Raw genomic sequence first — 27,205 nt, 5'->3', positions numbered from 1 at the left:
TGCCAGCTCTGCCCACATATCTACATCAGCAGCACCATTACAGGACCTAAGCAGATCAGCCACACCATCATGGGTTCATTCAGCTGCACATCTACCAATATAATTTATGCCATCATGTGCCAGCAATGCCCCTCTGCTATATATGTTGGACAAACTGGACAGTCTCTACGTAAAAGAATAAACGCACACAAATCAGATATCAGAAATGGCAAAATACAAAAACCCGTAGGAGAGCACTTCAATCTCCCAGGCCACACAGTAGCAGACTTAAAAGTAGCTATCCTACAGCAAAGAAATTTCAGGACCAGACTCCAAAGAGAAATTTCTGAGCTACAATTCATCTGCAAATTCGACGCCCTCAGCTCTGGCTTAAACAAAGACTGTGAATGGCTGGCTAAATACAGAAGCAGCTTCCCCTCCCTTGGTGTTCACACCTCCAGATCAACTGCTGGTAGTAAGCCTCACCCTTGCTGACTGAGCTAACCTTGTTATCCCCACCCTTGCTCTGGCTTATTTATACCTGGCCCTGCAGATTTCCAAGACCAGCATCTGATGAAATGAGTCTGTGCTCACGAAACCTCATGCTCAAAACTTTACCGTTAGTCTATAAGGTGCCACAGGGCCCTTCGTTGCCATATGTGAACAGTATTTCTATATGTTTCTGCCAAATCAAGTTATCAGGATAATAAAGACTCATGTGATCACTTTTTTAACAGGATTGTTCATATTCTCATCCTCTTCTTTCTGAGTTAGAAAACTTTTAATGGTACTACAAAATTCCATGTTCTCTCTGGTGAAAGATTATCCATCTGGTGTCTAGGGCACACATCCAGGGTACACATCTTTGGTAGCTTTCAAAAGATTCATCTCTTGTAAAAACAAATTATTTTAAAAAAAAATCAGGCCCATGAGTATATGTATTCTGCTCACTAATTACTATAAAAAACAGAGCTGTTTATAAATTACAGATACACTTGACCAAGATCATCCCATTGAAGGCAACAGAGTAACTAATTTAGCCATTACAGTAAGTATTTTAACATTTTTAAATACCCAGACTACAGTATTTAATGGTCTAACTATAAAATCCACAGAGTGATAGATTGTAAAACATCACCACATTTCTTTTGATTAAATTTGTTATGCATGGTTGTAGTTCTATAATACAGCTGTATCTGTTCACACAGTTATCTGAATGCGTGGGCTGGGTACTGGGCAAGAACATCTGCCTCAGCCCTCTGTCATGCCAGCTCCCATTAAAGGAAGTAAATTAGAGCTGGCTAGAGAAAATCTGCACCTAACCAGTAAATGGGAGCTAACTGCCTGCCCAATTAACCTGAGGCTCTATAAAAGTCTGGGAGGAACGGAGAGGAGGAAGGAGAGTGAGGGAGTAGAAGCCAAATGACAGGTCTTCCTTCCTAGGGACAGATATTAGAAGCCAAGTTGTGTATGGTGGCTATGAATTCTGTGAAAGGTGATGGGAACAGAAATTGTGAATAACAGCACCAGTGGCTATGGAACTCTGTGTCTCCGAGTGACTATGTCCACACAGTAGGGGAAGCAGCCCTGTAGTGACCTTCTACAAAAAGACCAGTGCTTTTTTTCTGCTGGTATACCATACCGGCACCATGACAGCCCCAGCCAGGATCTCTGGCTGGGTGGCAGGGAAACCCTGCCAGCCCTGTGTCTTGGAGATGTCCCGAGGTGCAGAGCCCTACCGGCAGCCCCAGCTGCAGGAACCCAGCCGCATGGCAGGAGACCCCGCCAGCCCTGTGGCTGGGAGCCACCTGGGGCACAGAACCCCACTGGCAGCTCCAGCCCTATGGACCCTGCTAGGGCCAGGAGAAACCCAGCAACCCTTGGTCTGAGAGCCAGCAGGGGCTCAGAGCCCCACCAACAGCCCCAGCCACAGGAGCCCTGGTAGCGAGAGCGGGCAGAGGACCAGCTGAGTACCAGCCCCTCTTTTTATTTTTTTTATACAAGTAAACCAATGAAAAAAAACACATAGTATGTGTTAATTCTAACAGCTGCAGGAGGTAAGATGGTCTGACATAAGCAATTACTTGCTCCATGTTGAGGATTAATGTAAAAAGTATGTTAACTAATCCTTTATTATTTCTACAAGGACACACAATCTAGTTCAGAACAGGGCTACAATTTCTCCTCAATCTCATCCCATCTGATACCTTCCTAAATTTTGTCCTATCCGCTGTACACATGAAGTTTCTTTTGTCATGATTATCTATGTTAAATGTTTCTCTATGCACATGGCTGTCTAAAATGCTGTCTGAATTTGCTCGTAGCCTAGCAGATATATGATAGAGAATGGTTTCTTTACGTTTAGAATTGTGACACTAACAAAAAAAAACATATTTTAGGTCACCTCAAAATAAATGTTTTCAATTTTTCAGCAAATAGAAATATTTTAAGGTTTGAGTCAAATAAAACATTTTATTCAAGCTGAAACAAAACAAGTCCCTTAAAGCTGTAATAGATAATAACACTGAAGCAAAATATGAAATGAAGGAAGTTAAAAAGTTTTGTTCTGAAGATACTGAACCAAAACTTTCAATTTGGGCATTTTTCTTTTTAACAGTTTAGCAAATGTGACATGCTTGATTTGTGAAATGTTTCAGTCAATCAGAATTTTCCTCTTTTTTGTCAAAAACATTATCCAAATATTTCTCCCACCTCTATTTATAAGCTATAGTGTGCCAGAACATGAGCATTTCTTGGCCATAGGCAGCCCTTTGCTTTGTGTGTTGATGAAATGCTGAGCAAAAAAAGTTTAGTCAGGGAGAAAGAAAACTCTTGCTTTGATCTGTTATGGAAATATACATTTAATTAATTAAGGTTAGTACAGTATGCATCAGCTCATTCTTATCTCTTTGATGTCCCCAAGGGAATGTCTACACTGCAGTGGGAAAAAAACAAAACAAAACAAAACATGCAGCTGCATATGCCAGCTAAATTGGGCTTACAGGACTTGGGCTAAAGGTCTGTGTAATCGTAGTGAAGATGTTCACGCTTGGGATGCAATCTAGGCTCTGAGATCGTGCAAGTCAATAGGGACATGGAATTTGGGCTCCAGCCTAAGCCCAAATGTCTACATTTCAGATAAACAGACCTTTAGCCCAGTTCAACTGGCACAGACGAGTTGCTGTTGTCTAATTGCAACGTAGATATAACTTTCTTAGACAGCCTCTTTCGCCCTAAACCTTAGTGAGAAGCTGCTTAGCAATGAGTTAAAGGATGAACTCTATCCTCTTCCAATTCTCCTCTTAGAAGTTAAAACTAGGCCACGTTTGTAAGTTGCTGATTTAGCGCGGCAGGACTGCAGGGCCCCCTAGTGGGGTTGCATTGATTGTACCTAAAGCCAGCCCTGGGCCAGACAAATAACCTTCTGTGTGACCATTTAATAGAGTGCACTCAAAAATCCTTCCCTAAAAATGGTTTAATTCAGTAAAAACCTACAAAAATTGCATAATTATGTGCAAAAGGAACAATCTATGCATGGTTAACCAAGGTCAGACTATGATGATATGGTTTTCATGACTCTGAATAGCGTACCATGCTGAGGCTACAAAATACTGGATTGCTCATCGTGGGCGGTTAGCTGCAAGGATGCTGCTAATCATAGACAGACAATGATTGTATCAAACTTCAATTATATTTGAAATCAGACATTACAGGGCCTGACAGAGTAGGTGCAATTTAAGGACAGACAATGGCCTATTCAGAAATAAATCGCAGTGTAGATAAAAAAGCCTGAAAATACTTGTTGGCCTGTTTTTTAAAGCTTCACTAGAGCTGTGAGAAACCTGCTGCTTGCAGTTCACTTTGTGACGATTTCACTGCTTTTCCTTTAATACAGTTGAACCGCTGTTGTCTGGCACCCTTGGGACCTGACCAGTGCCAAGCAAAAGAATTTGCCAGACCACAGGAGGTGAATATCGTCTAGCAGCATTACCAACACTTCTACTGCTTATGGGGCTCTTAGAAGACATTATGGGGTAAATTACAGCTAAATAAACAGCATAGAACACTGAGAGCCAGGACTGGTGGCTGTAAATAAACTTTATGGGACCATGGGAAACTTGTCCATGCCTATGATAAGTGGCTGTCTAGCTAAGTAAAATCACGCCAGAGTACGGATTTTGCCAGATGAGTGTGCCAGACTAGAGAGGTTCAACTTGTGTTGCTCTAATATACAGCACCATATAAAAATAAACACACTGTAACAGAGAACATTTTTGTTCACAAAGCTAGTGAAAACACTTGTTAATTTCTTGGGCTAGCCGTCAAATATACTCAACATAGAGAAGCTGACTTTATCTGCACACCTTATGCTCCTGAAACCCTCTTGAAATCAATGGAGCTTCACAGATTAAATGAAATGCACAATTTGGACTGCAATTTAGGATGGGCTCTAGTGAGCCAAATTCTCTCCTAGATAGAATTCAGAGCTGCTCAAGTCCCTGTGGCTGTGCTGCCCTCTCTTGGTTGACCCATTCTGGTTTATCTTCTTTAGCTCTTGCACTAAACGTATGTTTAGAGCATAAGTCTGGAATTCTGTTTCCCATCATCACCCATGAGATCCATGGGGTCTGGGATCATTACAGACACCTAGGACATAACTACCTTTTTGCAAAGTATATAGCCATATAGGGCACCATAAAGCTTGGAGAACCAAGTTGCCACAACTTCCACAGTGCCTTAGGCAGCTGTGTATGGGGCAGCACCATGATCTGTCTCTGCTCCACCCCTGCCCAGCACCTCTGCAGGTGTAACTGCCCACAGGCAGACTCAAACCTGGGACCTCAGGACAAGAGTCAATACACTTTGAGCTAAACACCAACAGTGGTGTGTGGGTTACATAGTCTGCACCCAGCAGGGTCATCCCGGAGCACGTGCAAGACCCCAAACACCACTCTGCCCCACCATGCCCCCATTCTACCCTTTACTCCAACAGACATGGCCTGGGGAATGAATGGTGGGAGGCATGGCATCAACAGCAGGGCTCAGCCCACCCTCCCCTTCATTCACCAGTGGCGGAGTGAAGCAGAGTAGCTTGGTCTCAGCCCACTCCACTTGTCCAGCTCCCGGCTGTGTTGCTCTGTGCCTTGATGCCAGTGAGTCTGGGTAATACCACCACCCCTTCCCTCAAGTCCCTTCTCCCTGTGCAATGTGGCTTGGAATGAGGGGAGCCAGCTGAGCTAGGCCTGGGTCACTTCACTTCCTGCCATCACCAGCAAGTGAGAGGGTGGGCCCTCTCCCTGCTGCAGCCCTGCCCTAGGTCTCCACATTTCCCTACCCCCTTCTACGGGCAGCTTAAGGCACCAAATCTTTTAGGGCTGGCCCTGCAACACACAGGATGTGTCTACACTACAGAGTTATGTCAAAATAAGATATTTCAAAACAGCTATTTTGAAATAACGCTGCTACACGCAAAATGCATTTCAGAATAGCACCCAACGATTTCTGAATAGCAATAGGGACACATAGTACCTCTTTTGCAATAGCGCCATTTAATGGCATTATGGCTTAATTCGCAATAGCACTATTTTGAAATAGGCGTTATTCCTCCTCCAATGAGGCTTACCGATTTCAAAATAATGCACTTGTTATTTCAAATTTGTTTCGAAATAGCATGTGCATAGTGTAGACAACAGCAAAGTTATTTTGAGGTAACTCTGCAGTGTAGACAGCCACACAGACATTTCAGAGCTTCAGTAATATAAGAATTCTCCAGGCCCGCCAATGGGGGCAGGCAAAGTGAGCAGTTTCTCTGGCCCCCTTTCAAATACCACAGTGGCATGGCTGTGAGGGAAGAGAGGATACCCAACACCGCATTCCCAGAGGTGCAAAGGGCTGACTGCTGAAGGCCCTGCCCCTTCTGAGATGCAGATCTGGGCCCCCTTCCACCTTGCCCCCAGGCCTGCAGTGGCTGTCAGCCCTGCTGGAATTATGAAAACGCATATCAAGGAGTGATGATTCTGAGCATGCAGATATCCAGCTTTTCCAGGTAGAGCTGTATTTGTTTTCAGTCAGTTCTAACAATAAGCATTACATCTGTCATTTCCCCAAGCCTTTTTTGTTTTTAAACATTTAGGGCTAGGTTCAGAATGCCCAAAGCTCTGTCCACCATTGTAAAGTGAATGCAAATGTAATTGGTTTTCATTTAAATCTTACTTCTATAAAAGAACTTGGATAGGCACACATACTTTTTTGGGTGGGGGGGATGGGGAGAATCTGTAGTTCAAGGCTCTTGCTTGATATTTGAAAGTGACAGTTGGAATTAATAGGAGTTCTCAGTGTGGGCAGTTGGTCCCCAATTCCAAACTCTATTTCTCTGGGATCAATGGCAAAGATAAAAAACTCAAAATATTGAATTTTCAGGAAAAAAAGAAAAAAAAACTTTTGCCTATGCCGTGCTTTTTACCCAATCATATCACTAATGCTAAAAGCGCATAAAATTGATATGGCTGTAGGATAAATTAGGAGAGGGAAAAGTGTTCGCAGAAAGATTAGATGAAATAACCTTTCACCCCGAGACTTATATTGCAGCTACCAGTCTTCTCCATATTCTATAGCAAAGATAATCTCCCTAGTCATGGCAACTGAGCCTCTGCAGGAAGCTTGTCAATCAGACCCCTCAGTAGGCATCCTTCAGTCTGCATAGACTATGGATCGCGCCCTTTAAAGTTTCAATCAAGGACTTCATTTACAGCGTCTATTGTGACTATAAAGACCCACACGAGAGTGGCAGTCCTTGCTGCATCTCTTGCAGATGTAGCGGGTGTCTGGCAAGTCCTTATTGTGCTTTCTGTGCGCTCGCTTCTCCTCTACTAGCTGTCTGATCTTCAACTCGCCCTTCTGAAGGCCCTTGTGTAACCCCTGCCTCCATCTGCTGCGGTAGTCTGCTAGATCTTCCCAGTTGTCCAGCTCGATGTCTACCTCTCTGAGGTCTCTCTTGCAGACATCTTTGTAACGCAACTGGGGGCATCCGGGAGGTCTTTTGCCAGAGGCTAGCTCACCATATAGGATGTCTTTTGGAATCCTTCCATCATTCATCCTGTGGACGTGGCCAAGCCAGCAGAGTCGACGCTGCCTGAGAAGGGTGTTCATGGTTGGGATTCCAGCTTGCTCGAGGACGGCAGTGTTGGTCACTCTGTCCTTCCATGATATTCCAAGGATGCGCCTGAGGCAGCGCAAGTGGAAGATGTTCAGCCTCTTTTCCTGGCGGGCATACAGGGTCCAAGTCTCACTGCCATAGAGGAGGGTGCTGAGGATGCAGGCTCTGTAGACTTGCATTTGGGTGTGAGTGTACAGCTTGTTGTTATTCCACACTCTCTTGCTGAGTCTGGACAGAGTTGGAATCAGACCCCTCCTTACCATTAATGGAGTCTATTCATTCCCCCTCCATTACTCTGTGGCCGAAGTTTCCTCAGCAATAGAGCTTGGACTGAAGGTGGAGCTGGTGGGTGGTGTGGAAGTGTGGCTGGGTGAGAATCTAGGCTTAGATTATGTCTCCACTATGAGATAAACTCAAATTTATGAAATGTGAATTCGTAACACTGGGTTTTATAAATCCGAATTTGAGTATCCTCACCTCCCCACAAGGTCCTCACAAATTCAAGTTAGTGCTGCCACGCTAAATTGCCAAAGATCAACTGTTGCAGCAGTGCACTGTGGGAACCTATCCCACAGTTCTCTCAGACCTGTAGTATGTTGGGATTTTTCGCTGGTGCAGTATGGGAAAAAATTGCCCTGCAAGTGGCTGTTCGGTATGTGATGTCATCTTCCCACACTGCATTGCCCTCATTCTCCTCCTGTGGAAAGCAACAAGCCATTCTTTCAGAAGGAAAGAAGGAAAAGCAGGGAACCCCAGGCAAAAGAAAACCAAGTAGGCTGGCTTCAGAAGGTGACTGTAACATGGTTGCTCAGCTCCTTTTCCCCCATTGAAAGCACACTTTTTCATTAGTCCTTTTAGGCATGACTTTTGCCCAATCAGCCAACTAGTGTGCCAGGGAACTGTCATACCCACATTCCACAATGACCATGTGCTCTGGGATCACCCAGGTGATAGTGCCATGTCATCTAGTCCCTGGTCCCTTGGCTACTTTGTCCCACCTTGAAACCACCCCTTGGCAGAATGGTCTGACTTCCCCACACAGAAATGAGATCCAGGACCTGGAGCTCTTTTGTGACCCTGAGAACTCAAATCCAGAGAACAACCCTGAGTACTCTTGATGGATGAGGTGTGCTATCCACACTGGTCAAAAAAAAAAAAAAAAAAAAGAATTCACATTCCTGATACTATTCAAATTGGCAGGCTTTCTGTTACCTACTTCCTGTGCACCTGGAGAACATCAGAACTGAAAGTGGCCAGAATGGACAACTGTATACCATTGTGGGATACATGTGGCACTCTTCTGGGCCATGTCTACACTAGCCAAAAACTTCGAAATGGGCATACAAATGGCCATTTTGAAGTTTACTAATGAAGCACTGAAAGACATATTCAGCGTCTCATGAGCAGGTGGGCGGCTGCGGCACTTCGAAATTGATGCGGCTCGCCGCCGTGCGGCTCGTCCATATGGGGCTCCTTTTTGAAAGGACCCTGGCTACTTCGAAGTGCCCTTATTCCTGTGAGCAGATGGGAATAAGGGGACTTTGAAGTAGCTGCGGTTCTATCTAAAAGAAGCCCTGTCTGGACGAGCGGCGCGGTGGTGAGCGGTGTCAATTTCAAAGTGCCACTGCTGCCCACATGCTAATAAGGCACTGAATATGTATTTCAACGCTTCATTAGTAAACTTCGAAATGGCCATTTGCATGGCCATTTCAAAGTTTTTGGCTAGTGTAGACGTAGCCCTAGAGGCCAATAAAATTGGTTTAAACTGAACCTGTTTCCACACTACCATTAATCTGAATGCCTACATTCAAACTTCCCGTTAATCCCATTTGGGTTGGTAGAGTAAGAATATCAATCCCAGCACCCCCTAATATTGAAATAATGGTATTTGCTGTGTGAACAGTCACAACTTAAAATCAAGCTAAGTGCCCTTAGATTCAAATTTATGCTGAAGTGTAGACATAGTCTGAGAGGCAGAACTGGACTAGAAGCAGAGGGGGCTGGAGGTGGAGCAGCCCCCCACCTACAACTAGCCTAGGCCCCACCACACACTACTCCTGAACATTCTTTCATGCCCCCCTACAGGGGCACATCACATAGTTTGGAGACCACACCATCTCTCTACCACCAGCCCTGGCTACCCATCTCCCACCCCAGCTGGCCCCCCTACTGTCTGCCACTGGGCTGCTGGACATAGGTCCCAGCAATACTACCACCTGCTCTGGCTCCCGGACCCAGGGTTCTAGTCCAAGAACATCTGTAAGTCCTGCCAGATCACAGATGTTGCCAGACCACAGAGCCCAACTTTAGGGAGGTACCAAGCTTAAATATTTGTCATGGAAAGTTGACAGTGATCCAGAAGAGCAAGAGCTGTACCATGTTTCTCCATTTCAATCTCTTTCCAACAACTGGAGACATGACACATTGGTTGTGTTTGCTTGCTAACACACTTTACAGCACCATTTCTGTTAGCTATGAACAATGTGTTATAGGGTACCATAGGGAGAAGTCATCTCTAAACAGCTCATACAGTATATGTTTCATGACTATGTACAGACTATTGAAACCTATGCTAAAAAAGTAAAAGGCTATTTACCAATCAAATCATAAGTTTTCACCACCATTTAATATAAGAGCAAAACTAGCTCTCAACAGTGATTTTTAACACTTTTTGTTTATGAGATTACTTTGTTATGTAATCTGTAAATGCTGTCTAAAAGTTATTTTTAAAAGCAAATTGTAGATAAAATTTAGATTAAAAATACATATAATATATTGTCTTAGGAAAACTACCTCTGCATTATAAGAGATGAAGAGGCATACTTCAACTCTTCTGGGGCTTTATATAGTACAGCAGTGCCGCAATTTACGAGGGTTGCATACCCATGCACCATCACATAACTCGAATCTCACGTAATTCAGGGGGGATATTTTTTCTCTGGTGGAATGACATTCTGCAGCTGGGGAAGCAGCAGGAACATCTGGTGCTTCTTTTGAAAGGTAATTTCTGGGGCTGGGGGTGCAGCTGGGGAGGATTAAGCCTGGCAGTGGGTTGGGGCCATGGAAGGGAGGCATGGGGGTCAAGCCTGGGGTGGGTTGGGGGGCAGAGGGTGAAGCTGAGCCAGAGCTGCACATGGCGGGGGGGGCAGTTGAACTGAGGCAGGGGGGTTGAGCCAGAGCCATGTGGGGGGGGGGCTGTTTGAACCAGGGTAAGGGGGTTGAACTGGATCCACACATGGGGGTGGTAAGACAGAGTCATGCCCAAGGGGGTTGAGTGCTCAGCCACATCCTCATGTAAGGATGGTGAGCCAGTACAAGAGCTGGGCACAGGGGATGGGGGCTGAACCAGAGCCATGTGTGGGTGGTGAGTGGGGCTGAGGGGCGAGCAGGATTTTAAGTTTCACTTAACTCACGTTAATGCGAGTTAAGCACAACTCAAAATCGTGCATTTTGAGGGTTTACTGTACATAGTATCATCATGTACACTTTCCACCCATTTATTTGCAAATATTTGCAAAAAGTGATTAATATTGAGTTTGAATTCTGTTTGGCACAGGCTATTATTTTCTATGTTTCTGTTTCCTCTCCAAAATTTTAATTGGCATCAGAAGTGGGAAAGATATCAACATGGCTGTTAATTGTCAGTCTCCCAAAAAATGGAAGACAGGGGTGTCCTGTGAGTTCCTAAACTAGCTGATGGGCAGAAAATTTGTGAGGCCTGCGTGAGACTATAAGAGAAGGGTTTCAAAGAAACTCTTGGTATTCCATTGTCTAGCAGAAAATACATAACTTAAAACATCTTGGATTGCCCTTATGTCATTTTATATCCAATCTTCTAAAAAAAATATCACCTTGGCTTCCTTTCATCTTTTAAAAATTCTTTCCTGAATTATGATGCTTTATTCTGGCTTAATTTTTTAAAAGATACATCAGATAATATTCTACTTGTTTAGGTCATGTGTACATTACCCAGAAGATTGACCCACTCAGGGTTGATCTTCTTGGGTTCGATTTTACATGTCTGGTAGGGACACGTGAAATCAACCTATCAGAGGTTGGCAGTTAACCCCTCTACTCCTTGCTATCCTGAGGAGTAAAGGAGGCTAAAATGAGAAACTGTCCAATCAACCTTCTTCAGTGAGGACAGCCAGGTAAGTCTATTTCAGATAAATTGATTCTAGCTATTCAATTGCCATAGTTAGAATTGTGTATCCACAATAGACTTATTTTCCTAGTGTAGACCTGGCCTTAGATGTTTGAAAAATACCTCAGAAAGTATGCAGGTTTGCACCACTAAATGGTGTTGTGTGCTTTCCCAGACAATGGAAATACAAATTATAGCAAAGGTTTGGACTTTAAAACAGGTGATCTAACAACTTTGAAATCATTGCTAATCTACCTGTGCTTCACCATTTTCTCCTAAATAGAATGGTTGATTTGTTAGTCAGGTTCTCTTTAGCAGCATCTTAATTGGCAAATTTTGGAGATTGTGCTGTCATGCAAGGTTTCCAGTGGTACATCTGTTTCAAATGTACAGTGCATAATTTAATGATGAGACTTTTCAGTGGTCGACCCACTGTAAATCTCAGTTGTTAAAAATGTCTGATGCAAGACGCCTTTAAATAGTAGACGCTTTTTTGGTACATTAATTTTCTCACATTCAGAAGCAGAAAATGTAATAGTAGCTGTCACTTTGTGTAAAGCTCTGTTTACTTTTAAATGCTATTTACAGCTTAAATGTCTTGTTCAAAATGATTAGCTGCAGTGGAATTTAAAACTTTTATAAAACCTATTTATTACAGTTAATAAGTTTTTCCTCAGACTGCATTTTAGGAAATCCATGCATTCAGCATAAAACAAGAGATTTTCAGGCCAGACCTAGAATGGGATAAACCAACTGGATTCTGTACATAATGGAGATAAAAAATGTAAAGTCAAACTACAGTAATGCCTGGGCTGGGATATTTAAATGTAATCTCTTCCCTTCATGTGCACAGGCCTGGAAAGCCAGAGCAGCTATACCCATCACAATGCCTTAATAGTTACAAAACCATATCCTTACCTATAATTCATCTTGGCTAGTAATGTGCTTACTGACTAGCATGCTCTGCAACAAACCCCTTACAAAGTGGAAGATGTGATTACACAGGAAAACAAACATAGTTATCCCACCACCAAAAGCTTACTTTCCGAACATTCCAGACATACAGAGAAATTCAGAAATCTAAAATCCCAGATTTTTACCTTGTGTGTGGAATAAAATCCCCTTCTAAAAGAAGGAGGGGGAGTAGGGGAGAGGAACAAGGGCAATTTTAATGAAGTTTTGGTTATGTTCAGATTAAAATATATTGAAGTTAACACTATAGTCATCATTAGTAAAAACTCTATAAAATAGTGTTTACTCTTTTCCCTTTATTATGGAAAATATTTTTTCTCATATCTCCACATATTTGTCCTTTTTCTTTAGTCAGTCAAGTAATAATTTCCCTTTGCTTTGATGGCTATGTATTTTTCAAAAAAAAAAAAAGCATTATGTATAAAACATTCATGTGGACAAAAAACCCTGTCAAAGGTGTTATGTAACAAGGTTTGAATTTATCACCATCACTGATAGTAGCAATGCACTTAGACGTATCTGGTGCAATTGGACCTCCATCATTAGTGACACAAAATAATGCTACTAACCAAACAGTCTTCTGTAGTTGACTAAGGAAGCGCTCTCGTTAGTCGTTAATGTGCCACGGGATTCCTCATCGCTTTTCCTGGAATAGATTAATACAGCTACCCATCTGAAAGTGGTGTAGTCTTGTTGACTTACAACACATTTAAAAGAAATAAAGGACGTCTACAGGAAATATAAGTACTATATATGTCAAATCATCATTGTTTCAGCACCCAAACATATCACACTGCACAGGAATAGAATAATCACTACAAAGGCAAAAGATTAAAAAAGCATCTTCTGACGTAGAGTTGCTGCATTGGCTGGAGAGTGTTGTGTGTTTGTCTAGAGCAGAGGTCAGCAACCCAGGGCACAACTGCCAAGAGTGTCATGTGAGCTGATTTTCATCTACACATGAGGTGGGTGTTCAGCTCTGGCCCTTTTCCCCCCAGGCAGCTGGAAGCTTGCTGAAAGCCATGCCATCTGTGGATTAACAAAAGACCAGCTAATGCTATACCAACCACCACCTAAACAGTAAAGCTCTGCATGTTCATTTATTTATTAATGAAGCTGTTGTAAGTTGGACTATTAAGGACTTTAAAAAGTATCACTGGCACTTGGATCGTACATACAGGTCAAAGGTCAAATTTTGGCACTCTGCCTTGGAAAGGTTGTTGGTCTAGGGTTTCATCTGGCACCCACCGTCACGGAACCTGAGAAGACAGCCAGAGAGCATTCTGCCTCTCTATAGCTTTTTGAGTGCAGCATGATGATACTGAGAAGTGCCCATATGTGCAACTTTTGCGTCCAGAAGTACTGCAGGCAGGGCTAGCAAACTCCCTTCCCCTTTGTGCTATCCAGCACCTACTGTGAAACTGAGGGGCCTCCACCTCCTGTACACTGGGGAGGAAAGGGGCTATGCTTTCCCCATACTGTACTCATACGGAGTTAAGTATAATTTGTCTTACTGTGTGTTTGTAGGTCCAGCTCAGTGATGTGAAGTGACATTGTTCACAATCCTAGAGTTAGGAAAACAGGAATAGTGGCCCTATCTAGTCCTGTCACCAATTTTAGCTAGCGGATAGTATTAAGACAAATGTGCAAAAAAACTGTACCGCATTCAATTTGAAATGTCTTCCTACTGTTCATAACTGGCTCATGTTATGAAACGTGAGGTCTGTGTCTACACTGGAGAGCTCTGTCAGCAGAAAGGGTCTTCTGTCAACTGAACTCAGGGACCATCTACACTCATAGACTGGGTCTACATGGAGCTGCTCTCCTGGCAGCTCCATGCTAATGAGCAGCCTCGCAGTTGCAAATGGCTGCTTGTTAGCATGGTCCCACGGCTCATTAGCATAGGAGGGGGGAGTAGGAGAGAGGAACAAGGGCAATGTCAATGAAGCTTTGGTTATGTTCAGATATGCTCTCAGCAGAGGGAGGTGTTGGCAGTAAAGAGGCCATGTGGACGTGCCCCAGCTGGCCAGAAGCCCCTCTGTCACCAGCCCCTTTTTGCCTGCGGTGGCAAGTTCACAAGGCCTCTTTACCGCCAGCACCCCCTTCTGCTGAGAGCAAGATCTCAAGTGGATATGCTAATGAGCCATGAGAGCATGCTAATGAGCAGCCATTTGCAATTGCGAGGCTGCTTATTAGCATGAAGCTGCCAGGAGAGCAGCTCTGTGTAGACCCAGCCATAAAGCCTTCAGTCGACAGTCTCAACAGAACTCTTCTCTTGCCTCAACAGAGTTATCCCTCAAAAATTTGAGCCATAACACTCTGTCGACAGAGTTCTGTTCACAGAAGTGGAGTGTGGACACTTTGTTGACAGAATGGGCATCCGGTTCACCAGGCAGCCCTGTTTGCAGAGCTTCAAGTCAGCCGTTCTGTTGACAGAGGGCATGGCAGTCTGGCTGCTCTCTGCAAACAGAGTGGATTGCTCTGTCGATCTGCTTTTGTGTGTAGGTGCAATCTGTTGACAGACATTATCATCGACAGAGTGCTGTAGTCTAGATGTAGCCAAGGGGTTTTTATCCTTCCAAAATTCTTGGTTTGTTTTTTATATCTATTTACTATATTTTTACAAATTCTTCTTATCAATGTAGATGTCCAGTAAGTTAATACAACTGTGTCTGCATTTTCATTCAATACTCCACTGCAAGGACTGGATGAGTAGGTCCATTGGAACCCCAACCTGGTGCATTACAGTCATGACAGTGAATGTGAACTTTTAGGTTCAAGTTTAGAACATACACCATTGCAGCATGATGGATCTTGTTTCCTACCACAGTAAGGCATACAGATACCATGCTGCCAATTGAGGAGGCACAATAAAATTGCACTGAACCATCTACTTAGGAATCTTTTTCTCAGGGAGTTGATTTCTGGATCATGGAATGCTGAGAGGACATTAATGTTTTGGTTCTCTAAACTTTCTGTTTAGTGCTTATATTTACACTTCAACGAGTTTGTTATGCTTCAACTCAAGGCACCTAGTTTAAGTTCCTTTAGGTGCTCACAGTTCTTTCTGCAATCAATAGGATTTGCATATATGGCTTGTTTGTAGTTCAGAGGTCAAAAGTTACTTTAGGGCAGAAAAAAATTCACAGGGTGTTGTGTTCAGAAAGAATGGTTTTGGAAATATACAAATGATTTACACACACACACACACACACACACACACACACCAAAAATCCACAGCAATCCACATAATCAAAAGTTCTGGATGGTGATGGTTTTTTATATATATTTTTCAAAAAGTTGACTAATCACTTTAAAAAAAAACTCTGATCTATTATTTACAGAAACATTGGCCAAATTGTATCTATCTTGATACTATACACATTCAGACAAACAAAAAAAATCAATCACCTTTTCCTCATACTGAGTGTGGAAATGTGCAAGCCTTTCATAACCAAACCTGAAAATGTGTACAGGGAACCTTGACTTACTGTTTCGTTACTCTTAAGACACTCAATCCATGGTTGCCAAAACATTTGCAAAAAACATTTCATGAACTTGGACTGAGTTTGATCACAATCTGAGACAGGCTTTGTATTGATCTGGGCTGATTCATTCTTCATAGTGGAATGCATATTTGTTAAGTTAAATTATTTTGACCTGAAATTGGGCAAAGAAATTGCAGTTTCAGTTGAATTATGTTTTGGCTTTCTGCTACAGTAGCTCCACAGTGAGCAGACATGAAACAATCTGTTTTGCCTGGACTAACCTCTTTAGGATGAAACTGCTGAGTTTTGACAATTCCCTCAAATACATCCCATTTAGTTATCCTTAAGTGCAGAACAACATTGGTACATATGCCACTTTACAGACTCTAAACATGCTTCTGATTATTTATCATTTATATGAAGGCATATATTTATACGCCTATGCTGCTATTGGGAGTGAGCGTCCCACAGTAGGTAGAAAGACTCATGCTAGCCAAGCTCATGACAGAGCACTAAGTACAGCAATATGTCATTCCAGCTCAGGCTCTGGAGCCTAGTAAGCTTGCTGGAGAAAGCCTGAGTTTCCACCCAAGCAAGAACATTCACACAGGCACTTTTTACTATGAAAACAAAAAAGTAGTCCAGTAGCACTTTAAAGACTAACAAAATAATTTATGAGGTGCTGAGGTTTTGTGGGACAGACCCACTTCTTCAGACCATAGCCATACCAGAACAGACTCAATATTTAAGGCACAGAGAACAAAAAATAGTAATCAAGGTTGACAAATCAGAAAAATAATTATTAAGGAAAGCAAATCAGAGAGAAGAGGGGCAGAAAGAAGGGTGGGAGGAGACAAGAGTTAGATAAAGTATGTAAAAGAGCCCCTATAATGAGCTAGAAAATTGTCATCCTGGTTCAAACCACATGTTAATGTGTCGAATTTGAATTTAAGAGAGAGTTCATCAGCCTCTCTTTCCAAACAGCTGTGAAAATTCCTTTTCAGTAAAACACAGACTTTCAGGTCATTAACAGAATGGCCCACTCCATTAAAGTTCTGGCTGACAGGTTTGTGAATCAGGAGTGTTTTTATGTCTGTTTTATGCCCATTAATTCTTTGTCTAAGAGAGCTTGAAGTCTGTCCAATAGACAAAGCATCTGGGCATTGCTGGCATATGATGTTAGTTGAGGAACATGAGAATGTGCCTGTGATTCTGTGAATAACCTGGTTAGGTCCAGTGATGGTATCTCCAGAATAGCATGAGCCCTGCTCTCACAGGTCTATCTATTCAGTCTCAAGGCTCACTCCCAGCTGTAGATTAGACATATTTTAGGAATCCCAGTTATAGAACAATATCCCCTAATGCTCGGCATTTTACACACAAACACACACACACACACAAAACAGCACCTCAAAAGCCTTCACCCTGCGGCACCCCGTGTAGACCCTTATACTCAGATGAAGCTCCATTAAAGTCACTGAGCTGGCACATGGACATTAGGATCCGCTGTATTTGTCAAATACTGAACTGTAAATGAATGGCAGCAGGCCATGATAAACTAGAGGAACAAATGTCATGAAGATTATGAGCCTTTCAAACTTGCCTTGAAATTTAAGCCTCATTTTTGCAAAGCTGAACAAAAAAGCTACGTATTTTCTTTGTTTACAAGGTTGATTGTACAAATATTTTAAATGGTAGATTTAAATATTTGCTTCACACATTGTAACAATAGTTTTTGGGGTTTTTTTTCATATTCATAGATTTTAACACCAGAAGGGACATCCAGTCTGATCGCCAGCCCAATTCAGGCTGCAAATTTTGACGCGGTATTTTCCACTGTGGAGAGAATATACCTTATAAATGCTCACTGGCCAAGTTATAATGAATTATTCTCATGTTAAAACAGCAAATGAAATTCTCTTATGTGAAAATTCTTTGGTCTGATTTTCAGAAGAGTCAGGGTCCCACAAATCCCATTATACCTGCAAGTGCTCAGCACCTTTAAAAATCAAGCCAACTTATATTGAAATTAAGATCAGGTGTACCTGTAATCAGCTGTAGTTGTGAAACTTCAAAGTTAAACTCAACACTTCAACTACAGCTTATGTGGCAACATCTGGGATAATTTTCCCCACCACACTGTGAGTATTAGTCTTAACTTGGAATTTTCTGATTTCCTTTTGCTAGTTTATGGAAAAATCTTAAAGTTATTTAAACTTAGGGTTTTGTTTGAGAATAAGGCTCAGAGAGTTCTAGCGCAGTGCTGTGTTTTGTTACTAACCATGAGTGGAAATAATGTGAGAAAATTTTACAATGCTGTTTCCTGTGATCCAACAAAATCTGCGTTTTGATAAATTCAGTTTGGGGTCATGTTATCTAAACAGGACATAGTCAGATGAACTTGGCTTTGATTTGAACCAGTGAGCCTGCCCTTCATATATGAGTACTCAGACAAAGTGGGAGTCTTTGATCCAAGAAATGAGCTAGATGCTAAACATGGCAATGGACAAACTTAAGGAAGGGGATGCTCAAATCCTCCCACTAGTCTGGCATTCATTCAGGCACCTGAAAAGAAATTATTCAAATACAAAGGAATTACCATGTGAATGGGGTTTCTGCACAGTTTCTGCATATGCTGTCTTGCATTTTTAACAAGACGGCAAACATAAACCAGCGTGAGAAAGCAGGTGCTATTTTTCCTCTATCTTTTGAACATCAGTCTTTCCCAGCAGTAAGCGGCGTGTACTAATGGCCAAACTACAGAAATGGTTTGATTTGGATCCAAACTCTGTGCCAGACATATTATTTTAAGAAAATGTGTTGAGCTTTTGATCCAGATTGCATTGTATGTCAGGACATTTAAATGAGAAGAAGGAAGAAAGTCATAAGATGTTAATGTCTCTAATAGCATTTGAGACTGAGGAAGTATTCATTGGAGGAAGGATTTATGTGTGCGTCTTTACTCTTATCCCACCCTACCAAGTTACAGCCATGGATTCATGGATACATTAAAATTACAAGATACCAAACTGAACACGTGGCACCTATAATCTCTGCTCTGTGATAATGAAGATAAGGAAAACCTGAAGACTAAATGATTCATTTCTTGAGCTGAAAATTTAAACCATGGTGAACTCATTTTCCCCCTATGGAAAAATTCTGCCCTGTCCATAACTTTCTCACAAGAAATAGGTCCTCGGATATCTCGGTGCTAGGCATGGCATAAGATGACAATCTTATTCAACAGAGACATAGTTGTGTTAATCTGTACTCCAACAAAACAAAGCAGCAGAAATGTAGCACTTTAAAAACACTAACAAAGCAGAAATGTAGCACTTTTAAGACTAACAAAATGATTTATTCAGCAACTAAATCGTTTTGTTAGTCTCTAAAGTGCTATATTTCTGCTGCTTTGTTTTAATCCTATAGCAAGCAATTACATAGTGGTTTAGTCCATGATGGACACTTGTCCCACATTACATTACAAAAGTACTACAAAATTTGCCACCATTTTCTCCCACAGAGACATCTGCAACTGGAGAAGCAGGGTCTAAATCGTCAAGAGGAAGGTGGCTTGGCAAAGATGCCCAGGAAAGTTGGCATATGGTCTATTCTATAACTAACCAACGATATTAGTCTTTCATTTTAGCAAGGACTAAAATCCATCTAATACTAAAAGAAAAAAGGAGAGGAAAACTTTAACTATATAAATATGTTATCATCTCATCTCTGATGGCCTGAGCATCATGTCATTCTTTCATTCAGCAAATAGTTTTTAGCCTACAAAATTTACTCATGAGACCACTCCTGATTCACATAAGTAATCCGATTGATGTAATTGACATGACTCAGTTAAGGAAAAGGAACAGAACTGGGTACATAAATTATGTATTGAGGTACATACTCCAAGCAGAGCATGAAACTTAGCAAAGCACATGCTTAATCTTTAAGCCTTCAGGTAAAATTTTCAAAAGTGCCTAAGAGACTTAGGAGCCTAAACCCCATTCAATTAGGCATGCATGTCTAAATCACTTTTTCAATATTGGAGGGTTTAAAAAAACACCAGGGATATTTGCTTCAATCTGGGGCTAAAAGCTAACTTATAAAACAAAAAGCTAAAAATGAGTGTCCATGTCATTTTTTGTAATTTTTAAACCTTTACACAGGACAATGGCGGTGCCTCCTTTTTTTAGTGAATCCTGAGTTTACACCATTTGTTGAATTTAGATTATAAATTCTCCACTACAGGGCCATTTATCTTTATTTGTATTTGTACTTGTGAACCGGTACACCGGTGCCATGGCACCCACTCTAGCCAAAGATGGTGCAGCCTCTGGGCTCTTATACTGCAGCATAGTTGTCAGTTTATTCCTGTTGCTCAAGAACCTGAAATCTCTTTCTTCATTCCCAAATCTACCAGGGAACTAGTAGGGGAACCTAGGCCTAAGACCATTTAGTCAAATGAGCAGGAGCTGGATTGTTTGACTCTGGCTTTGCCCTTAGCCGCTTCCTACCTTTCTCTGGGTCTCTACAGGCTCTCTAGCTTATTGGTTCATCCTGTCCCAGGCTGTCTTCTCTGGGCAGTTCTTTATTAGCTTGCTGGCAGGAGTTCCTTTCTGCTCATGTCTCTGGTAGCTGTCATGCCTGTCTGCTTCCCACACTTTATCATCCTCCGCTGCTGTAAAGCCTCCATCAGCAGTGGTCAGCAGGTCCTATACATACATCCCATAGCAGTACTGCACCCAACATAATCTGACCCCATATTAGGGCATGAACACAACAAATATTTAAATAATTAATGATGGCAGTAATAACCATTATTACTAAAACCAACATTGCCTTGCACAGAAACTCTTCTCATTTTAAAAGAGTACAGATTGAACCTCTCTAGTCTGGAACTCTCTTGTCAGGTAATATCTGTTATTCCATCATGATTTTAATTAGCCAAACAACCAATAATCATGGATGTGGCTCAGTCTCCTATGATCCTGTAAACTTGGTTTGCAGCCACCAGCCCTCGGTCTCAGTGTTCTGTGCTGTTACTAGGCTGTAATTTACCCCTAAATATCTTCTAAGAGCCCAGGAAGTGGTACAAGTGTTAGTAATGTGTTAGACACTATTGTCCTTCCATGGTACAGCAAATTCTCTTTTTCAGCCTCAGCCAGGTCCCGAGGGTGCTGGACAAGAGAGGTCCAACATATATATCTTTAGGCATCAATCTTGCCAATATTTATGTACACAAATAACTTTGTGCACTGCGAGGAATCCTACTATTTCAACAGAAATATTCACAATGCTTAAAGTTAAGCATATAAGGCTTTCCAGAAGTGGGGCATTAATAAGTTTATGGCATGCTCAGAAGAGGACAAAATGAAAGAAAGTGGCAGAGATTACAAGAAAAGATTGAAAAAAAAACCTTTGAAAATAAACACCAGAAGCCAAGCTTCCAGAAAATTTCAAAGAAATAAGATTAGGAGGAGGGGAAGAAGATAAGAAAGCAAAAGAGAAGGGGAAAAAAAGAGAAAGAAATCAGTGAAATGTAAAGAAAATTAGAGAAGAAAAGAAAAACATACTACGTAATCTTCTAAAAATTTAGAGGGAAGACAAAATTCAGAAGACATAAACCTCCATGACTTTTTAAACATTAAGAAATTTTATGTATGTACATCTTATTTAACCAGTGAGTTAGTAAACATCATCCTCACTATCATTTTGTGTAGCCCAAAGATTGGTCCTCATCTTCAGGCCAGCTAATTTTGCTTAAATTGTTGTTCCTGAGCACAGCTTGTGCTTGTCTACACAGAGTAATGGTCAGCATCCTATTAGCTAACATGAGTTGTCATTTTTAAAAGAGGGAGCTGTATACCAAGTTTTGTTGTCCTATCTCTTACCATTTAGGAGGTGTTCTTGATCAAACAGACATACAAAAATCTTTAAAATATAGAGTAGATTAGTTTGTATTTCTAACTAGTGACTTAGCCAGCATTAATAGTTTCAGTATGTTGGAACCATGAAGACATCAGAAAATTCATAGAAGTAATAAACAAAGTCTCTGTTATGACTAAACTGTTGGAGTGTCCTAGATTCTGAAGTCCTCTTTGTTTCAGAGGCTTGCATAAGAAGCTGACATCCACATACTGTGCCAAGCCAACAACAGCCCAATTTCCATCTTCTATGCCCACATATCTTCTCCAACAATAAGATGAATCTGCCCCGAGAAAACAAAGATGTAATAAGAAAAAAGAAAAGAGAGCACAAATATTAAAGAGATAGGAAAGAGAATACAAAATGAGAATGAAAAGAAAGCAAGAAAAGAAGTATTATTTGAACTAAAAAGATTTGCTATGCAACACAGTCTACAATTATTTCTAGCCAAAGGATCATGGCTGCAACAGGAGATTTCACGTTGTCCTGTGTAAAGGTTTCAAAATTACAAAAAACAACCTGGACATTCATTTTTAGACTTTTGTTTTATGATTGTGGATTGGGGGCTATATTTTTTTTTGTTCAGGATAAAAAATTGTTTGCTTTAATATTATAAAGATTTTAAATATTCATGCTATATACCTATGCAGAGTTGCAGATAGACGACATCTTGCGTGTGTGATATTCATTTTATGACCAAAAAAAGTTTCTGTATAAAGAAAGCAAGAAAAGTTGCGTACTGGCTAATCAAGTGGATGCTTTTGGATCTTAAAGCTGGACTTTTACAGAGACTTTAACCTGGGATCCCCTTTTTGCTCTTGCCATTTTGCTGGCAGATTTATTTGAAGCTATAAATAAGCATTGGTAGTTAGATGGCAATATGACATCATTTACACCTACAGATTATCATACCCCAAAAAATGTAGTTTCAGGAGCAGAAAGGGAGCAATATTCTGAAAAAAATCAAGCCCTGAATTTAAATCAAAGACAATAATTATTTTAAATGTACAAAAAGTACAGCATTTGTTACAAATATTTAGTTTTCTTCGGGGAAGAAAAACTGGTTGGCAGTTGACAACCTGAACATAAACATAACATTCCTAAGAAATCTATAACCATCTAGTTCATCACAACTGGCATGCTGCTGCATAAATAAAACTCAGTCCCTGCACTTAAAGGGAAAAAAAAAAAGTCACAGCTAAAGAGCTAACGAATAATCTCCAGTAAATGTCAGCAGTATAGGAGCAATGACACCTATGGCCACTTCTATCAGACAGTGGGCTGCCATATACATATTCACTCCCAGTTCATTAACATAACCATCAACCAATATCCGGTTATTATGAAGTTAACTCTATGTGACTACAGGTGAAAATATGTAGTAATAATGCTGGATTTTAATCGCTAGTTATTATTTACCTTCCAAAGAAACATTAATTATAGCATTTGCAAATCTCTGGAGGACAGCAAGGTTTCCTTTCTAGAGGCTAAAAACTCCAATGTAAGCTGGGTGGTAAAAATCTAAACATGAGCAAAATTAAAACGAGGCACTAAAACCAGTGACAATCATTATTCATTTGGGGCCAGATCCTAGGAAATTTGGGGTAGTTCCATTGAAGCCCATAGCTGTTACCATATAAGTGTCGGATTTTTCATGTGCATGAGATATTCTATCTGCAACTCTGCATAGGTATATAGCATGAATATTTAAAATCCTTATAATACTAAAGCAAACATTTTTTTCTCCTGAACAAAAGACATATAACCCACAATCCACAAATCCACGTATATTCAACAAAACACTCACTTGTGCTTAACTGGGTCTTCAATGGGACTTAACTATATGCTGGAAGTTAAGTATGTTCTTCTCCACACTGCTGGGGAATACAGCCTTCAGTGGCTTTGACACCATGAAAAATAAAAGATTACAAATTTCAACGCTATACAGGCCTTTCTTAAATTACCAAAATATATTTTTCAAAGATTGTAATGTCAGATCCTTTAAAAATATAGGATGAAGACAAACAGCATGTTACTGATTCAGCTGTGAAAGCCTGATGTGAAGATAGCATTGGACTGGAACAATTTTGGCAATTATAACTAATACTGTAGTTTATTATTTTCTACAGGGATCCAGTTTAAATACTCTCATGTGGTTTTACTATAGCATTTAGCAATGACCACTTCCTTTCTAGTCTTTAGCTTCTTACGTCTTTGATCTCCTAAAACGACATTGTTTTGATGATTCCTATAAAACCACAGTGAAAGCAAAACCCTTTTAAACTCACAGTCACAGGCTTGAGCATGTTTTTGCTAATTTTTTTTCCATTTGAAAATTATTTTAATTAGTGGTGGGCCAAGTTTGAATGCCAAACTGCAAGCTTCCTATCTAAGAGGGTGACATTTGGGAACCTTCGGCTGGGTCTACACTTGCTGCCAGCTTCGAAGGGGGCGTGGTTATCAGTGTGATGGGAGATTACTAATGAAGTGCTGTGATGAATATCCAGTACTTCATAAGGCTAATTCTCCCCTGAGGCAACTTTGAAGTGGCAAACTTCGAAGTTCCAGGATGCATGTAACTGCGGGCACTTTGAAGTGTGACTCTTCGAATTAGCAGTGAATATGCAGCACTTCATTAGTAATCTCCCATCGCCCTGATTAACATGCCCCCTTCAAAGTTGGGGACAAGTGTAGACAGCCCCTTAGTGTCAGGTACTTTTACCACAAATACAATCAGTGTTATGGGACCCAAAGGGAAGAGTGAAGTGTCAAGGATCCTACATGTTGGAGAGGAGAGAGGAAGCTGTTCCCTAGGAAAGGTTGAGGGGAGATTAACTTTTTGCACTAATGAAGAAAGGAGAAGAAGAACAAATAGATTCTCCTCCTCCAGAAGCTGTCAAGATAATGGAAACCTTTATTTATTATACAGGGAACGATAGTTTCAGGGAGAATCAAAGCTTCATAAAGGATCATTCATACAGCACTAGTCCCTCCCTTTTGAAAGGGGCATGTTAATGAGGGTGTTTGGAAGATGCTAGTGAGGCACTGACACGAATATGCAGCACCTCATTACCATAATGGTGGCCACATGCCACCCCTGCAGATGGGACCTTTCGAAAGGTCTCCCTGGACTTCAAAAGCCCCTTCTTCCTATTTGGTTTTACATGCTACATGCGTGGCATGCGTTCTGAAATCAGCACTTTCAAATTGCATGTGGACATCATTATGCTAATGAAGTGCTGCATATTCATGTCAGCACCTCATTAGCATCTTCTGAACTGCCTCATTAACATGCCCCCTCCAAAAGGACCCAGCTTCAGAGAACACCTAATGGCGGAGAAGGGAAGCAGAGCAGTAGGATAGGATTTAGGCTTTAATGAAAACCTCTTCTGAGCTAGGACAAAAGGATTTAGCTCTGCTGAAGTACTGCTAACCAAGTGTGGCTGCAACTTGGACTTTGGTTTCCATTGTGCATAAATGAACTAACCCACAAATGAGAGATTCATTCTTTAGGCCACTCTGTGACCAACTTTCTTGAGTGGGACTAATCACAAAGTAAGGTACTACTCAGTGTGAGTAAGCAGAAGAGGAAGAAAAAATAATTAAATTTCATTACAATTAATTTAATTTTTTCTGGGAAAATTTATGTTTCCCTCTGAATTTGTTAAGTTTTGATAAAAAAATTGAAAAAAAAAAAAGGTCCCCCCCAATGGTTTTGATGAATTTCTGGGGTTGGGGGAAAAATCAGATTAGGAAATTCCACACTTTCTTTCCAGGAAATGAAAAAAATGGGAAAAAATAAGATAACATGAAACAAAAACTCTAAAAACTAAAAATACGTAATGGAAAAAATTTAAAATCTTTAACATTTTTAAACAAAATATATTCAGAGAATTAATTTTTAAAATCCACTAGAACAACAATTACTTTCGACTAGCTTTTTGAATAAAATTGGTAGAATGTGATAGTGATTTGAGTGACAATTTCTCATGTAAGTGCTTAATAATCTCACTGTATTTCAGTATCTAGCAACAAATGTTTTGCTATTTTCTCCTATTCCATGCAAAGATATTATTACAGATTGGTTTCGATTTGTGTTCCAAATCTACAGGTGGAACTATACCTGGCACATAGCATACTGTTGTGTGTTTTAATTTATTCAATGCTTATATTGTCCAAAACAATTTTTTTTCGTCGCAGAGGTAATTTACTTCTCTTAGCATTTGAAGGTGGAGGGCATTTTTCTGTGAAGCTAACTTGGCAAAGAAAAGACCTCACCTTTAAAATAGATACCTTCGACCATTATTAATGTCAAGAAACAAACAGCAGGGTATTTCTATGAGGCAATGTACCACTACTCAAAGTTAAATATGACAATAATAATGTCTAAGAATAATGAAGATGGTGTAAGTGATATTCTGGCACTGCACCAAGATCAACAACTAATGAATCATTGCCATACCTTTATTTCCAAAGTTTCAGATGGTTAAAGCTGAAGCTCATCACATTTGACATCCATTAATAGCTGATGCAAGAGGATTCAGCAATCAATCAATACCCAGACTCTAAAAATGACCATTCAGTCCAGCCAAAATCTGACTCATATCCTGCTACACATGATCATGCTCTCACCTATAACTGGCTTTCATTATTCCTACTGACTGATTATTCCAAAGTACAAATTTAAGTGTTCAGCTTTGCTTATCATCATTGTGTTACAAAGGCACAATTACACCAGATGATGGTCTTGGCACAAAAAATCTGATAAGAATGCCTTTGAGGCACGGGAAAAAATCCAGAGAACTGTTAAAAATACAGCATACAAAATGCTACAGGCTTTGGATGGGATGATGACAAAAAAATCAAGACCAAAAAGCAGTAGATATGTTTCAGATTAACTTGTTTCAAGTCAACTAATACCGAAGCACTGGCATAAAGTTGAATGATTCTTAAATGGGACCAGATGATTCAGTCTCAGATCAAAGACAATAGTTTTAATAGTCCCAAGGAATTCTGCAATTTTATTGGTGAACACAGTTTCAGGGAAATTTACAACTTTATTATTCCACCAAAAACAAAATGTAGGGAGCAAATAAGGCAAAGGAAGTAGGGATTACATATCATCCAATGTGATAGGGCAGAAGCCTCACACCAGCAAGATGGTGAAAAAAGAGGCTCCCCAAAGGCAATAAAAGGTTTATGCAAATCCTGTTATCCTAGTTGGTCCCACATTGCTATATGTGTGTGGCCTGTGTTGGACATTTAGAGAGGAGATAAAAGGAGAGGGCCTAGACCAGTGGGGAGACTAGAATTATGCTGCTCTGGGTAGTGAAAGAAGCCTGCTTGCAGCTCTCAGATAGAACCTGCTTGCCATCCAGATCAAGCTTCATATAAGGGAAGATCAGACAGAACCAATGCAAACAGAGAGCTTACATCTACACTAGAGAGTTTTGTCAACAAAACTTGAGAAGCATCTCCACACAAAATGCATTTTGTCGATGGACTGTCAACAAAACTCAGCACTTCTGCCTACTGCATTCT

General features: G+C 40.8%; 1 long non-coding RNA gene across 1 annotated transcript in view; it reads right to left on the bottom strand.

Annotated features, from left to right (window-relative positions):
- Positions 1 to 27,205, bottom strand: part of LOC142013166 (uncharacterized) — a 274,298-nt gene that overhangs the window by 58,331 nt on the left and 188,762 nt on the right. The gene's annotated exons all lie outside the window — the stretch shown is intronic.

This window comes from Carettochelys insculpta, chromosome 5, assembly GCF_033958435.1.
Source record: "Carettochelys insculpta isolate YL-2023 chromosome 5, ASM3395843v1, whole genome shotgun sequence".
Lineage (NCBI taxonomy): Eukaryota > Metazoa > Chordata > Testudines > Carettochelyidae > Carettochelys > Carettochelys insculpta.
Note: the sequence above shows the minus strand (reverse complement) of the source record. Positions and strands in the feature narration are given on the sequence as shown.